Source organism: Gorilla gorilla, chromosome 3 (genome assembly GCF_029281585.2).
Source record: "Gorilla gorilla gorilla isolate KB3781 chromosome 3, NHGRI_mGorGor1-v2.1_pri, whole genome shotgun sequence".
Classification (NCBI taxonomy): Eukaryota; Metazoa; Chordata; class Mammalia; order Primates; family Hominidae; genus Gorilla; species Gorilla gorilla.
In genome coordinates, this window is record NC_073227.2 from 127,147,442 (window position 1) to 127,163,616 (window position 16,175).

The 16,175-nt window shown below is 35.4% G+C and overlaps 1 long non-coding RNA gene across 1 annotated transcript in view; it reads left to right on the top strand.

Moving 5' to 3' along the window:
- LOC129533098 (uncharacterized) overlaps nt 1-16,175 on the top strand; it is a 208,643-nt gene that overhangs the window by 176,076 nt on the left and 16,392 nt on the right. Inside the window, exon 5 of the long non-coding RNA XR_010133451.1 lies at nt 5,083-5,185. This is a non-coding gene — a long non-coding RNA (uncharacterized lncRNA). The remainder of the gene's footprint in view (nt 1-5,082; nt 5,186-16,175) is intronic.

Here is a 16,175-nt window from a genome sequence, read left to right on the forward strand (position 1 = left end):
GCCCAGACCAATGTTGTGGAAATTTTTCTGTTTTCTTCTATTAGATTTACAGTTTAAGATCTTACATATGAATCTTTTATCCACTTTGAGTTGATTTTTGTAACATGTCAGATGAGGGCCCGATTGCATTCTTCTTCATCTGGATATCTAATTTTCCCAACACCATTTATTAAAAAGACTGTCCTTTCCCCATTGTATATTCTGGCACATTTGTCAAAAATCAATCGATCATAAATACTTGGGTTTATTTCTGAGCTTTCTATTATGCTTCTTTGGTTGACATACCTATTTTTATGTCAGTACCATGCAATTTTTATAGCAATAGCTTTATAATACATTTCAAAATCAGGAATGTGTTGTCTCCAGCTCTGTTCTTTTTGCTCAAGATGGCTTTGGCTATTCATAGTCTTTTATGGTTCTCTACAAATTTTAAAATTAATTTGCTATTTCTGTGAAAAGTGACATTGGAATTTTGATGGACATTGCATTGACTTTATAGATCACTTGGGATAGTATACACATTTTGACAATATTAATTATTCTAATCCATGAACATGGAATATCTTTTCATCTGTTTGTGTCTTCTTCAGTTTTTTTTTCATTGATGTTCTATAGTTTTTAGTGTACAGATCTTTCACTTCTTTGGTTTAATTTACTAATAAGTATTTTTAATGCTATTGTAAATAGAATTGTTTTCTTAATTTTTTGGGTGGGTAGTTTGCTGTTAGTGTATAAAAACTAATTTTGTATGCTTATTTTGTAAACTGTGTCTTTAGTAAATTTGTTTATCAGTTCAAACAGTTTTGGGTGAAGTCTTTATGGTTTTCTATATATAGAGAGAGTCATATGTCCAGTAGATGGAGACAATTTTATTTCCTCCTTTCTGCATACAGATGGCTATTATTTCTTTGTCTTGCAAAATTGTTCTGACTAGCACATCCATTACTATGTTAAATAGAATTAGTGAGAGTGATATTAGTTCTTCCTTATCGGTTTGATAGAATTCAGCAGCAAAGCCATCAGGTCCTGGGCTTTTCTTTGATAAGATTTTTTTTATTACTTATTTAATTTTTTACTTATTAGTTTGTTCTGATGTTCAATTTTTCAGGATTCAGCCTTGGTAGGGTACATGTTTCTAAAATGCATCATTTTATTCTATGTTATCCATTTTTTGGTATATAGTTGTTTATAGTAGTATCTTAAAAACCTTCGTGTTTCTGTTGTATCTGTTGTGAGGCCATCTCTTTCATTTCTGATTTTGTTTGAGTATTCTCTCATTTTTCTGTTAAAGTTTTGTAGATTTTGTTTATCTTTCAAAAAACAAGCCAACTTTCATTTTGTTGATTTTTTCTATTTTTCTAGTCTCTATTTTATTTCTTCTGATCTTTGTTATTTCCTTCCAAGAATGATATATTCAGCAATTCTGTCCTTCAAAAATGAAAAGGAAGGTAAATAACTTTCTCAGGCAAACAAAACCTGACCTACCTTATAAAAACTAGACCTACCTTACTAGACCTACCTTACAAAAACTGCTAAAGGGAGTTATTCAAGCTGAACAAAAAGGTTGCTAAGTAGCAACATAAAAACATAGAAAAATTTAAAACTCACTTGTACATGTGAGTATATAATCAAACTCAGAACACTCAGGTTTTAATGATGGTATGAAAATCAGCTATATTGGCTGGGCATAGTGGCTCATGGCTGTAATCCCAGCACTTTGGGAGGCCGAGGCAGGCAGATCACGAGGTCAGGAGATCGCGGCCATCCTGGCTAACACGGTGAAACCCCGTCTCTACTAAAATACACAAAAAATTAGCCGGGCTTGGTGGTGGGCACCTGTAGTCCCAGCTACTCAGGAGGCTGAGGCGGGATACTGGCGTGAACCTGGGAGGCAGAGCTTGCAGTGAGCCCAGATCGAGCCACTGGGTGACAGAGTGAGATTCCGTCTCAAAAAAAAAAAAAAAAAAAAAGAAAGAAAGAAAATCAATTATATCTGTAGTATGAAAGTTAAAAGGAAAAATTATTAGAAATATCTATAGCTACAATAAGTTGTTAGGGACACAAACTATAAAAGATATAAAACGTCATCAAAAACCAATTGTTAGGGGGAAGTAAAAGTGTAGAGTTTGTGCAAGTGATAAAAGTTGTTATTGGCCTAAAATAGCCTGTTTTAAATATAAGATATTTTATGTAAACCTCATAGTAACCACAAAGCAAAAATAGTTAGTAGATACACAACAGATAAAAACAAAGGATTTAAATATACTACTATAGAAAATTATCAAACTTCAAAGGAAGGCAGCAAGAGAAGAGAGAAGCAAAGCATCTACAAATTAACCAAAAAACCTTGAAGAAAATGGCAATAATAAGCCCTTACTTATGAATAATTATTTTTAATGCAAATGAATGAAATTATCCAATCCAAAGACATTAAGAGGCTGAATTAATTTTTAAAACCCAACTAAATGCTGCAGGAAAGACTGACTTTACCTCTAAGGACACACATAAACTGAAAGTAAAGGGATAGAAAAAGACATTTTATGCAAAGGAAAACCAAATGACAGTGGAGGGAGCTATATTTATATCCGACAAAATAGAGTTTGCTTCAAAAACTGAAAAAAGAGAACAGGAAGTTTATTATATAATGGTAACAGGGTCAATTCATCAAGAAGTTTTAACAATTATAAATATACATGCACTCAATATTGGAGTAGCTAAAAATATAAAATATTAGGAGATCTGATGGAAGAGATAGACTGCAATAAGTAATAATAGGAGACTTCAATACCACACTTTAAACATTGGACAAATTACTTAGACAAATACAACAAGGAAATTTTGGACTTAAGGTATGCTTTAGACAAAATGGACCTAACATATATTTATAGAACATTTCATCTAACAGCAACAGAATACACATTGCTCTCAAGTACACACAAAACATTCTCCAAGGTAGATCATATGTTAGGCTCCAAAACAAGTCTTAACAAACTTCAGAATATTGTAATCACATCAAATATCTTTTCTGACCACAGTGGCATGAAACTAGAAATCAACAACAGGAAGAATTTTGGAAAACTCACAAATATGTGTAAATTAAGCAACATGATCCTGAATGAACACTAGATCTAAGAAGTCATTAAAAGAGAAAGAAGTTAAAAGAGAAATTAGAAAGCATCTTGAGACAAAAATTGAAATACAACATACCGATGCTTGTAAGGTACAGCAAAAGCAGTCCTGAGAGGGAAGCTTATAGCAATAAATGCTTATATCAAGAAAGAAGAAATATCTCAAATAAACAACCTAACAGAAAATTTCAAGAAACTAGAAAAAGAAGAGCAAAATAAGCCTAAACTTAGAAGATTTAAAATATATATATAAAGTGTAAGACAAATTGGTTCTTATTTCTCATTGCACATAGCTGATATAATGCTAAGTATATAGGAAATTCAATAACATCTGGTCAATTGTTGGGAGAGGCCATCTGCCATGGTCACTGAGCATTCCTGCTCATTCTTGGTGAGTATCTTAGGAATGAAAGGCTCTAACTGTTCTTTGCCCAAATTATTTGCTCAGCGTTGTCTTTAGAGCAAACTTCAGATGATGAAATAGCATCTCTCTCTGGACAAAGAGAGGTTTACTTCTGCTCATTAAAAAAGCAGTAAATCCTCCAAGCTCAGGGTTCCTCTCCTGTAATGCAATCTACTGAACGTGAAGGTATCATTTAGGATCACCAGCATCATTCTTCCCTGTGGGACTCGAAGAACCTGGAGAACCAATGGGAATGAAAATGAAGCCCTGAGTAACAAAGTCCTTTTTAATTGATGCAGGAATCTAGTATAGTAGAGACGGGGTTTCGCCTGGCCAACATGGCGAAACCCCATCTCTACTAAAGATACAAAAATTAGCTGTGTGTGTGGTGGTGCATGCCTGTAGTCCCAGCTACTTGGGAGGCTGAGGCAGGAGAATCACTTGAACCCGGGAGGCAGAGGTTGCAGTAAGCCGAGATCGTGCCACTGCACTCCAGCCTGGTGACAGAGCGAGACTCTATCTCAAAAAAAAAAAAAAAAAAAAAAGTAAAAAGAAATAGGTAATTTCTTTTTAATTTTTTTATCGAATTCGATAGTTTAATTCAATAGTTTAGCTCAATATATCCACATTATCATTTCAAAATGTAATCAATATAACAAATTATTAATGGTATATTTTATATTGTTTTTCATACTAAGTCTCTGAAATCTGGTATATATTTTACATTTATAGCACTTCTGTATTTGGCCTGGCCCCACTTCAATTGCCCAGTAGCTGTATGGAGCTAATGCTTACTTTTATCAGACCCTATAGATCTAGACAGGAAAATATATAAATAATCATTAAATTTGATGATGAGATTAGGAAGAAAGTTCTAAGAAATATATAACTCTACACAAATAGTTTCAGTTTAGTAAAAACACTTGCTGTTGCAAAACTTGATTAGTAAAGGAGGAGATAATAGGGTATAAATCTCAGAACAGGAGAATAAGATTTCTAAGTAATTGGAATGAGATAAAGATTTTCTTGCAATGGAAGATAGAAGTTGGATTGGAAAAAAATAATTTTCATTCCTAATGTTTTTAACTCCTATACTTTCTGTTGGGGCAGTAAATCCTATGAGAAAAAAATGTAAACAATGTTCAAAGGGAGACATATTTAAAGATTAGTATGAATTATGAGAAAAATTAAGCAAAGGGAATACACTTCCTGAGCCAAAATTAACATGGCAGTGATAAAATATTAAGGAAATTGATAGAAAAAAGTATATAGAATTTGGCAAAATATATTAAATTTGTGTTAAATGGCAATATCTGGTACTTTTTTAAACTTTGTATTTTGAAATAATATTGCACTTGATGAAGAGCTACAAAGACAGTACAAAGTATTCTTATATGCCCTTCACCCACCTGGCCCTAATGTTACATTTTACAGAACCTTATACAAAATTAAGAAATTAATGTTGTAGTATAATAAGTTAACTGATTTTGATTTCATCTGGTACATTTTCATGTTTCTGTGTTTTTTTTCCTCTTACAAATTTATATGCAGACATGAAGGAAGAAGTGTCCATGGGAATGATCTAGAACTCAGCTGAGGGTTTGGTAACTTCTGTGGAGAGCCTCATCTATCATCCAGGCAGACAAAGCTGACTGTAAGTTTACATCTGTAGACTTAAATTGATAGCCGATAAGAGGTCATTGAAAATTGGGAGAGAAGTCAAGATAATTAGAGAAAGATGTGGTCAGAAAGGAGGTATTGAGAAGTGGAAATTTAGAAGAATGCCTAGAACCACACAGCAAGGCAAAATAAAACATTCGAAATACTTAATATCTGTATGTGACTTTTACATCTCTGTGGTCCAATTTAACTGTTTCTTTAAACAAATAAGGTGAAGTTACCCATGATAACATCAAGAAAACTATTTTTGTCTATTTTACTGATAGTTGACATAAAAAGCAATCTAATCATTTTAATGCTATAGACATTCTGTGGTTATAATCTCTTTTTACACATTTGCTTGACAGGCTTGAGAGTGTTTTGAAATCAGGATATCTATTATGAAGAATCTCCATAATGTGTTCTTTTATTGCCAAGGTTAACATTCTTCAATGGGTACCACACAAAAAGCAGGTGTTCTGAAACTTCTGGAACTCTGTCACATTTGCATATTTTATAATAAATCAATGGTTTTCAAATTAATGATCTCAGTCATCAAGCTCTGTAGGTAAATGCCTTGTAGATTTCAACCTTCTTCCTAAATTTCTTATAAAGCCCCACTTGTGGACCAATCTATCAAAAAGATAAAGTATGAAAAATGGGAAGTTAAAAAAAAACTTCAGCTTTCAATATGCATTTATGTCAGTACATTTTATAAAGAAGCTCTTAGGAATTAACTCTGAGAGGCTGTACTAGAGTCCTTCACGTGGCATATCTGATTATTGTGGATGTCAGGTTTTATTTCCATTATTTTTGGAAGCCAGCGTCCTGTGCTGCTTTGTAAATGATTCTTTTCAAGTATGACTTATATTGTTGGAGAAAAATATAAACAACAGTGAAATATGGGCCAAAGTGAATATTAATTTAAAAACTGTAACCCTGGTTCTGAAATGAAGTAACTTTTTTGGCTAACATCTGCAGTTTTGCTAAGCTGTCTGCACTTAAGAGTAAATGAGAAAAAAGAAGGAAAAAAAAAACAAGGGAAAACATTAGTGCTAGTAGGCACAACAATTTATGAGAGAAAGCAGAGAAAGAGGTGAGGTGTGTATGTTTCTCAATAGCTCAGTACTAATCTGGTCGATGAGCATTTCTTCCCCAATTGTGGTTTATTGGAGCATGTGGAGTCTTGATTGTTCTTTGGATCATGGCTTTGCTTTCCCCAGGACACCAATGCAGGCTTTCCTCTAAAAGCCTGTTGTGCCACGAAGACTCTCACTGCCCTTGGAACAGGCCAAATTTGGTTCTGCATTTTCCCATAGAGTTCTGCTCAGTGTTCTGGAATTGAGCCACTAGGGAGAGTCCTAGGGGAGAAATTTTGTTGCCAAGGAAGATGTCACACAAGCTGTTTATTTCCTTATGGGCTGAAGCCTTGCTCATGTAATTGAACAGATGCCTTCAAATCTCAGGTTTAATGGACTCTACAGTTTATCAAGTGCTTTTGTATTGTATGGACACATTAGCCTTCACAGTAAGTACCTTGTGAGGAGGCTATCACAGATATTTATATTCCTAATTTTATAAATTAGGAAACTGGGGCTTGAAAGTGTTATTGATTTGTCAGGTCTTATGTATTTTACCCCCCTCCCCCATACTCTTTCTATTATACATTGTCCATTATAGATTTTTCCTTTATTTTCAATTAAGATATGAATATGTCTGTGACAGCTTCTGAACAACTTCATAATACATATATTAAAATGCCCAGAAACACATTCTTTTTACACTATGCCCATGCAAATCAAATGTAGAAAGTGAAAATATATGCTTATCTTAAAACTTTGATATATAAATCCTATAAATTCTTTACCATTTCAATCTTTAGCTTGTCTTCTAGAACTTTCCATGAATCTTTGAAATAATTTTGAGTCTGTTATAGATGTTTTCAATAAAAGAAACCTTTTCATTTGGTATTTTCCTCAGTGGTTTAAAATCTATTATGAAACGTAAATAGCAACAACACTTTTGTCAATGTTAAATAAGTATGGGTCACATTTCCAAATTTGAATACCTGTTACATTTCAAAAATATATATATTTATAAATATGAAAGTTGGGAAACACTGCACTCTGTGAAAACCCACATCCTGACACTAATGCATCTGTCTGCATATGCTCACAAGGGTACATTATAATAAATATCCCCAAACCACAAAGTTTCTGATTTAAGAAATCACTTTCAAATGCCCACCATTTGCAAATATGTTTCTTGAAATATAATTTGGAATAATAAAATGATGGAGTTTCAAAAAATCAAAGAAGAAAGCAGGACTCCTTGAAATTTCTAAGGCTGTGTATGCACAGCATATGACTAAAATTTAGGCATGAGCCCTTTACCAGTTCATAAGATAAGCATTCAATTGATGAAATACCACTGAGAATTGTTCTCTTTGCAGTTGAAAACAGCCATGGTGTCTGTTTCAGTACCTTTAATATTGGGTCACCTGAGATACAGTGGGATTTTATGGATCTAATATGTTGCCTATAGTGAGTTTAACTGCAATATTTATTCCATGTACTTTGAGTTCAATAATTTCACTTCAGGCATGGAAAATCTCAGCAGAATACATTGAAGAGCCAGAACTTATTGCTATTGGAAAAGAAATATGTTTAAAATACTTTAAAGAAATTAACTTCACATTTTAATATTTCTGCAGGATTAGAAAGAACAGAATACAAATGAATATGGCTTCAACAATACTTCAAGAAAATACTTAACATAGATCATAAATTCAAAATTTTCACAAGGCCCATGTAAGCTGAATAATAGAATAAAAAATGTACAGTAGTCCCTCCTTATCCACTGTTTCACTTTCCATGGTTTTAGTTTTCCACAGTCAACTGCAGTTCAAAATATTAAATGGAAAATTCCAGAAATAAACCATCAATTTCACATTGCATGTCATTGCGAGTAGTGCCATACACTTTGTCCTGCCCAGGTCGCAAATCATCCCTTTGTCCAGGATATCCACACCAGTCACTCTGTAGTTGTCTGTTATCAGACTGTCAGGGTATTGCAGTGCTTGTGATAAGTAACCCTTATTTTCCTTAATGAAATAATCCTGAAGTACAAGAGTAGTGGTGCTAGCAATTCGGATATTCCAAGGAGAAGCTGCAAAATGTTTCCTTTAAGTGAAAAGGTGAAAGTTCTCAACTTAATAAGGAAAAAAATTATATGGTAATTTGCTAAGATCTGCAGTAAAAACAAATCTAACTGCAAAATTGTGAAGGAAAAACAAAATCTATGCTAGTTTTGCTGTCACACCTCATACTGCAAAAATTATAGCCACAGTGCATGATAAATTCTTAGTTAAGATGGAAAAGGCATTATATTTGTGGTGGAAGATGTGAACAGAAACATGATGCAATTGATGGAAATTAGGTTTGGTACTATCTGCAGTTTTAGGCAACCACTGAGGGTCTTGAAATGTATCTCCAGGGATAAGGGGGACTCCTGTATAGAAAAAAAAAATCACATTCCAATGTGAATACCTGACATTGCCTCAGTTGCAGTAGTCATTTGATGTGAACATTTATTTAAATTAAATTTAAAGTTATTTGATAGGACAGGGGTGTTTCCACAACACTGGTGTCTATCTGGAGCAGTGGTATGAAAAGATAGATGATTCAAAATTTTTGAAAATCTCATCATTTACATGCCATAATTTTTGGAGTCTTGTTGAAAGACAATGTGTACCATGAGCTTAAGGAATTGTGAACTCCTAAAAAAGCAGCTGAGATATCTTTTGGAAGAGTTAATTAATGCTCCTTTAAAAAAAATGGCACACTGATTTGTATATCATAGTTACCCATTAATATTTATTGAATAAAGGAACTGAAAAAAAGAGTTAGGTAGTTGTGAGCCACCTGTATGACATAAAGTCATTAGTAACCCTTATGATACGTGATAAGGGTTGAAGTTGAATCTAACACTACAATAAAATTTGTATTTTTGGCCGGGCACGGTGGCTCACACCTGTGATCCCAGTATTTTGGGAGCCCGAGGCCGGTGGATCGCCTGAGGTCAGGAGTTCGAGACCAGTCTGGCCAACATAGTAAATCCCCGTCTCTACTAAAAATAAAAAAATAAAAAAAGTTAGCTGGGCATGGTGGCGAGCGCCTGTAATCCCAGCTACTCGGGAGGCTAAGGACGGAGAACTGCTTGAACCCAGGAAGGGGAGGTTGCAGTGAGCCAAGATCGTGCCATTGCACTCCAGCCTGGGCAACAAGAGCGAAATTCTGTCTCCAAAATAAATAAATAAATAATATAATAAAATGATTTTTTGCCATAGAGAGAAATAATTAAAACCAAAGAAGCAATGATTTATTTTTGAAAAACTGTAGCAGATTACTAGTAATCACTGATAATTGCAATATATTTCATCATTTAATCTTTTTAAAACAAAATTTTAAAGAGACAACCATTACTCCTGGTTTTTCCTTTTTAAGAAGCTTGGCTTTAGTAATTCAGTGGGTGTCTTCATGGCAGTTGTGTTTCGGGGCATTAATTTCCAATTACCATGAAAAGATGTGTTTAAAATTATACTTTAGTATGAGTTGTTGCTTTATTAAAAATGTATTTTTTTTAACAGACTCATAGTCAATATGGCAATTCATCATATAGAGAAACATAATATTGGATTAGGCTGAGAGTACCACAGCCATTTGAAGAATTTTGGGAGGCAGGGGAATGGAATTGAAACTATGTGAACTTAAATAGAGGCTCATTGGAATTTAGGTCTAAAATTTGTATTCTAACCACAGACACATTACAATACATGCATGTTGAGAGGCTCACTGATGAATAGGAAAAAGTAGTGCTCTAGATGTCAGGGGTATCAGAATCCCTAACTTTGCATTAACAAGCTGATGTTGGTTATTAATTTATATTATCTAAATCTGTTGCTTTATTTGTGTAATGAAAGGATTGAACTGAGTGAGATCAAGTTCTGTGATTCTCCTACTTATTTTTATATTTTTCAAATTTTCTAGGTTTATCAATTTAACTTATATCTTTTGTTTCCTTAAAGTGTTACATTCCATATTAATTTTATTGAAGAGAGTTATTGATAATCAAATTTAATCTTATCACAAAGTGTTCTCCTGAAAAATTTCACTAGTAGTATTATATTCTATGTTTTTCTAACAACTGTTGCTAGAAAACAACATCCATTCCTCCCCCTCTGTCATGCGCATATGCACATCCAAATACAGGAATTTAAAAATCGGAATTATTGGAACCTGGGAGTGGAGAAAAATGGCATAGAAATGGAATAGAAAGCTCCACTGATTGTCACCTTCCCCACCAAGGACACCAATTTAACATTCTACATACAAAAAGTGCACCTTTGTTAAGAATCAAAAATTAGTTGAGCACTCATAGTACCAAGTTTTAACTTCATATTGCTGAAAGAGGCACCAAAAAGGTAGGAAAAACACTCTTGACTCACTGACAACACCCTTCTCTCAATTCCCCACAGCAGCTATGTGGTGTGGAGAGCATTTCTGTGCCTGGAGAGAAGGAGAGACAGCAATTGTGAGGCATTGAACTCAGTGCTACCTTTGTTATAGCAGAAATTTTGCAAAACTGGACCAAACTCAGCTGATACCCACCCACAGAGGGTGCATTTAAACCAGAGGGGAATGGCCAGTTCCAGCCATAAAGTGTGAGTTCTTGTTAGCCTTGCCACTGCGAGCTAAAGTTCTCCGAGGCCCCAAATAAACCTGAAAGGCAGTGCAGGCCATAAAGACTGCAACATCTAGTCAAATCCTAGGGCTGAACTGGGCCTAGAGATTGTGGACTTGGAAGGTAGGGGGGATACAACCTACTAAGACACAACCTGGGGCAGCCCCTTACCCCAGGCTGCACAGCTCACAGCTCCAAAAGAAATCCCTTCCTTCTGCTTGAGAAGAAGAGACAAAAGAGTGGAGAGGACTTTGTCTTGCATCTTGGATACCAGCTCAGCCACAGCAAGATAAGCCACCAGTCAGAGTCCTGAGGCTCCCTTTCCAGGCCTTAGCTCTTGGACATTTCTAGACATATCCTGGGCCAGAAGGGATCCCACTGCCTTGAAGGGAAGGACCCAGTCCTGGAAGGATTCATTACCAGCTAACTGAAAAGCCCGTGGACGCTGAGTAACTAGCAGTGATACCCAGGTAGTATGTCAATGACCTTGGGTGAGGCTCTGAGACCTGATGGCCTCGGGTAAGGCTCAGCACATTCTCAGCTGTTGTGACCATGAGGCAATACTCCTCCTGCTTGAGAAAAGTGAAGGGAAAAGTAAAGGAGACTTTGTCTTGCACCATAGGTACCAGCTCAACTACAGAGGATAGAACACCAATGGGCTCTTAGGGTCCCCAATTCCAGGACTTGGCTCATGAACAGCATTTCTGGACATGTTCTGGTCCAAAGGGGAGTCCATTCCTTTGAAGGGTGAGTCCCAGGTCAGGCAGCATTCACCACACACTAACTGAAGAGCCCTTGAGCCTTATGGGAATATTGGTGGTAGTCTGGTAGTATTCTCCATAAGCCCAAGGTGATGGTGGCTACACAGTAAGGCTCTTCTGCCTTTGGAAAGGAGAGGTAAGAGTGGGAAGAACTGTATCTTATGGTTTGAGTGCTAACACAGCTGAAGTACAGTAGAATACCAGGTGGACATGTAAGGTTTTTGACTTTAGTCCCTGGGTCCCAGATAGCACCTCTGGACCTGTCAGGGGGACTGAGGGAACTCACTGCACTGAAGGGAAGGACACAGAACTGTCTGGCTTTGCACCTGGTGATTTTAGAGCTCCAGGGCTTTGAGTGGACATAGATGGTAGCCAGGGAGGGGTTACAGCAGGCCTTGGGTGAGATCCAGTGCTATACTGGCTTCAGGTCTGATGCAGCAGAGTCATAGTGGTGGTGGCCACTGGGGTGTTTCTTTCATTTCACCCCCAGTTTCTGGTTACTCAGAGCAGAGAGAGATTCCTTTTGTTTGGGAAAAAAGTAAAGGAATAGGACAAAAGTCTCTGCCTCATAATCCAAAAATTCTTCTGAATGTTGTCCAAGACCATCAGGGTGGTACCTGTATGAGTCTGCAAGAACTACAGCACTACTGGGTTTGGGGTTCCCCCTAAAACAGATAAAGCTGAGATCACAACAGCCAAGTCTTTTGGAATATTTAGAAAGCCTTCCCAAGAAGGAAAAACAAGGTAAAAACAAGCCCAGACTGCAAAGACTATAATAAATATCTAAGTTTTCAATGCCCAGACACAGATGAACATCTACAAGTATCAAGATGATCCAAGTTAACATGACATAACAAAATGAACTACATAAGGCTCCAGGGACCAATCCTGGAGAAACAGAAATATGTGATCTTTCACACAGATAATTCAAAATAGTTTTTGAGGAAACTCCAGGAAATTCAAGATAATACAGAGATGGAATTAAGAATTCTACCAGATAAAAAAGAGATTGAAATCATTAAAAAGAATTAAGCAGAAGTTCTGGAGTTTAAAATTCAATGGACATATTGAAGAATGCATCAGTCTTAATGGCAGAATTGGTCAAGTAGAAGTAATTAGTGAGAAAGAAAGTCACCTTCACTCAAAGGAAGAAAGGAAGGAAAGAGAGAAGGATGAGAAGACCACACACACACGCGTGTGCGCACGCACACACACACACACACAAACACAGAAAACATAAAATGGCAGGAGTAAGTCCTTGTTTATCAACAATAACTTTATAAATGAACTAAACTCTGCAGTCAAAAGACATAGAGTAGATAAATGGATTAAAAAGCAAGACCCATTAATCTGTTGCCTACAAGAAACACACTTCACCTATAAAGACACACATAGACTGAAAACAAAGGGAAGGAAAAATATATTCCATGCCAATGGAAACCAGAAAAGAGTAGGAGCCACTTTACTTGTATCAGAAAAATAGATTTCAATGCCAAAAGTCTAAGAGGGATACAGAAAGGTCTAAATAATAACAAAGGGGTCAATTCAGCAAGAGGCCATACAAATTTTAAACAAATACACACCCAACATTGAAGCATACACATATATAAAGTGAACATTTTTAGAGCTAAAGAGAGAGACAGACTTCAACACAGTAACAGCTGGATATTTCAACACCCCACTTTCAACATTGAGCAGATCTTCCACACAAAATCAACCAAGAAACATAAGGCTTTATCTGCACTATAGACCAAATGATTCTAACAGGTATTTACAGAACATTTCATCCAATGGCTGTATAATACACATTTTTTCCTCAGTACATGGATTGTTCTCAAGGATGGACCATATGTTGGTTCTCAAAATAAGTTTTAAAAGATCCAAAAAAATTATGTATAGCCTCTCCTCTGATCCCAGTGGAATAAAACTAGAAATAAATAGCAAAAGGAATTTTGCAAACTCTACAAATACATGGAAACTAAACAATATGCTCTTAAATGACTGGCAGGCCAATGAAGAAATTAAGAAAGAAATTGAAATTGTTCTTAAAACAAAAGTTGAAACACAATATAACAAAATCTGTGGGACACAGTGAAAGCAATAGTAGACCTCAAACTCAAGAAACTGCTATGAGAAAACATTGGGGAAACTCTCCAGGACATCAGTCTGAGCAAAGATTTCTTGACTAATACCCCACAATCACAGGCAACCAAAGCAAAAAATGGAAAAATGGGATCATACCAAGTTAAAAATATTTTGTACAGCAACAACAACAACAAAAAATCAACAAAGTGAAGAGACAACCCACAGAATAGGAGAAGATATTTGCAAACTACTCATCTAAATAGGGATTATATATAAGGAGCTCACACAACTCTCTAGGAAAAAGATAGAATAATACTATTTTTAAAATGGGCAAAATATTTGAATAGACATGTCTCAAAAGAAGACATACAAATGGCAAACAGACATATGAAAAGGTACTCAACATCATTGATCATCAGAGAAATGCAACTCAAAACTACAATGAGATATCATCTCACCCTAGTTAAAATGGCTTGTATTCAAAAGAGAGGCAATAGCAAATGCTGGTGAGGATGTGGAGAAAAGGCAACTCTCGTACAGTGTTGGTGGGTTATAAATTAGTATAACCCCTGTGGAGAACAGTTTGAAGGTTCCTCAGAAAACTATAAATAGAGCTACCATATGATCCAGCAATCCCACGGCTGGGTATATGCCCAAAAGAAAGGAAATCAATATATTGAAGAGATACCTGCACTCCCATGTTTGTTGCAGCTCTGTTCACAATGGCCAAAATTCAGAAACAACCTGTTTCCATCAACAGATGAATGGATAAAGAAAATGTGGTACTTATACACAATGGAGTACTATTCAGCTGTAGAAAGGAGATTCAGACATTTGCAACAATATGGATAGAACTGGAGATCATTAAGATAAGTGAAATAAGCCAGGCACAGAAGGACAAACATTGCATGTTTTTACTTATTCGTGGAATCTAAAAATCAAAACAATTGAACCAATGGAGATAGTAGAACAATGGTTCCCAGAGGGTGTGAAGGGTGGTGGAGGGGTGAGGGATATGTGGAGATGGTTAATGCATACAAAAAATAGTTGGAATGAATAAATAAGACATAATATTTGATAGCACAACAGGGTGACTAGTCAATAATAATTTAATCATATATTTAAAAATAACTAAATGAGTATAATTGGATTGTTTGTAAAACAAAAGATAAATGCTTGAGGGATGAACACCCTGCTATCCATTATGTGATTATTACATAGTACATGTCTGTATCAAAATATCTCATATGCTCCATAAATATATATACCTACTCTGTACCCACAAAAACTAAAAATATAAAACTTAAGAAAATATGACTTATACACATGCACACAAATTTGAATTGTTTTATTTTTAACATATTTACTAACCACCTGATAAATAAATTGTAAAATAACTCTGACTCTCAATTTAGTATATGTGTGTGTGTATATATATATATAAATGCACACTTGCATTAAATATCATACATATTATGGAAAATAAATATATCAATGCTATGATTATGACATTACAACTTCATTTTTAAATTAAAATGTGTATTGAAGTATAACATACAAAGTGCAATTTCATAAGTGTACAGCTCAAAAATTATCACAAAATAAAAATTGACATGTAATTACCACTTAATATTTAAAAAAAAGAAACTTTATTAGGAAGCCATAAGTCCTCTTCTTGTTTATCTCCATAATTACAACTTTTCTCCATCCCAAACTCCTATTCTAATGTTTAATATCATGGATTAGTTTTGTCTGAGTTTAAACTCTGCAAAAATGGAATTATCATAGATTATATACTCTTTTGTATCTAGTTTCTTTCATTTATGAGACTTCTAAGATAATCCACGTAGCATTTGTATGTGGCATGAATTTGTTTGTTTTTATGGTTGTATATGATTCCATTATATGAATATGCCATAATTTATATATTCTATCAATAGACATTTGTGTTTGTTATGGTTTGGCTCTATCTCCACCCAAATCTCCTCTTGAATTGTAGTTCCCATAATCCCACCTGTCATGCGAGGGACCCAGCAGGAGGTAATAGAATCACTGAGGCAGTTTGCTTCATGCTATTCTCTTGATAGTAAGTTCTCACAAGATCTGATGATTTTATGAGGGTCTTCTCCTTTTGCTCAGCTCTCATTCTTCTCCTTGCTGCTCCCATGTGATGAAGGACGTGTTTGCTTCCCCTTCCACCATGGTTGTAAGCTTCCTAAGACTTCCCCAGCCATGCTGAATTGTGAGTCAATTAAACCTCTTTCCTTTGTAAATTACCCAGTCTTGGGTGTGCCTTTATTTGCAGCATGTGGATGAACTAATACAGTAAATTGATACTGCAGGGAGTGGGGTGCTGCTCTAAAGATACCCAAAAATGTGAAAGTGACTTTGGAACTG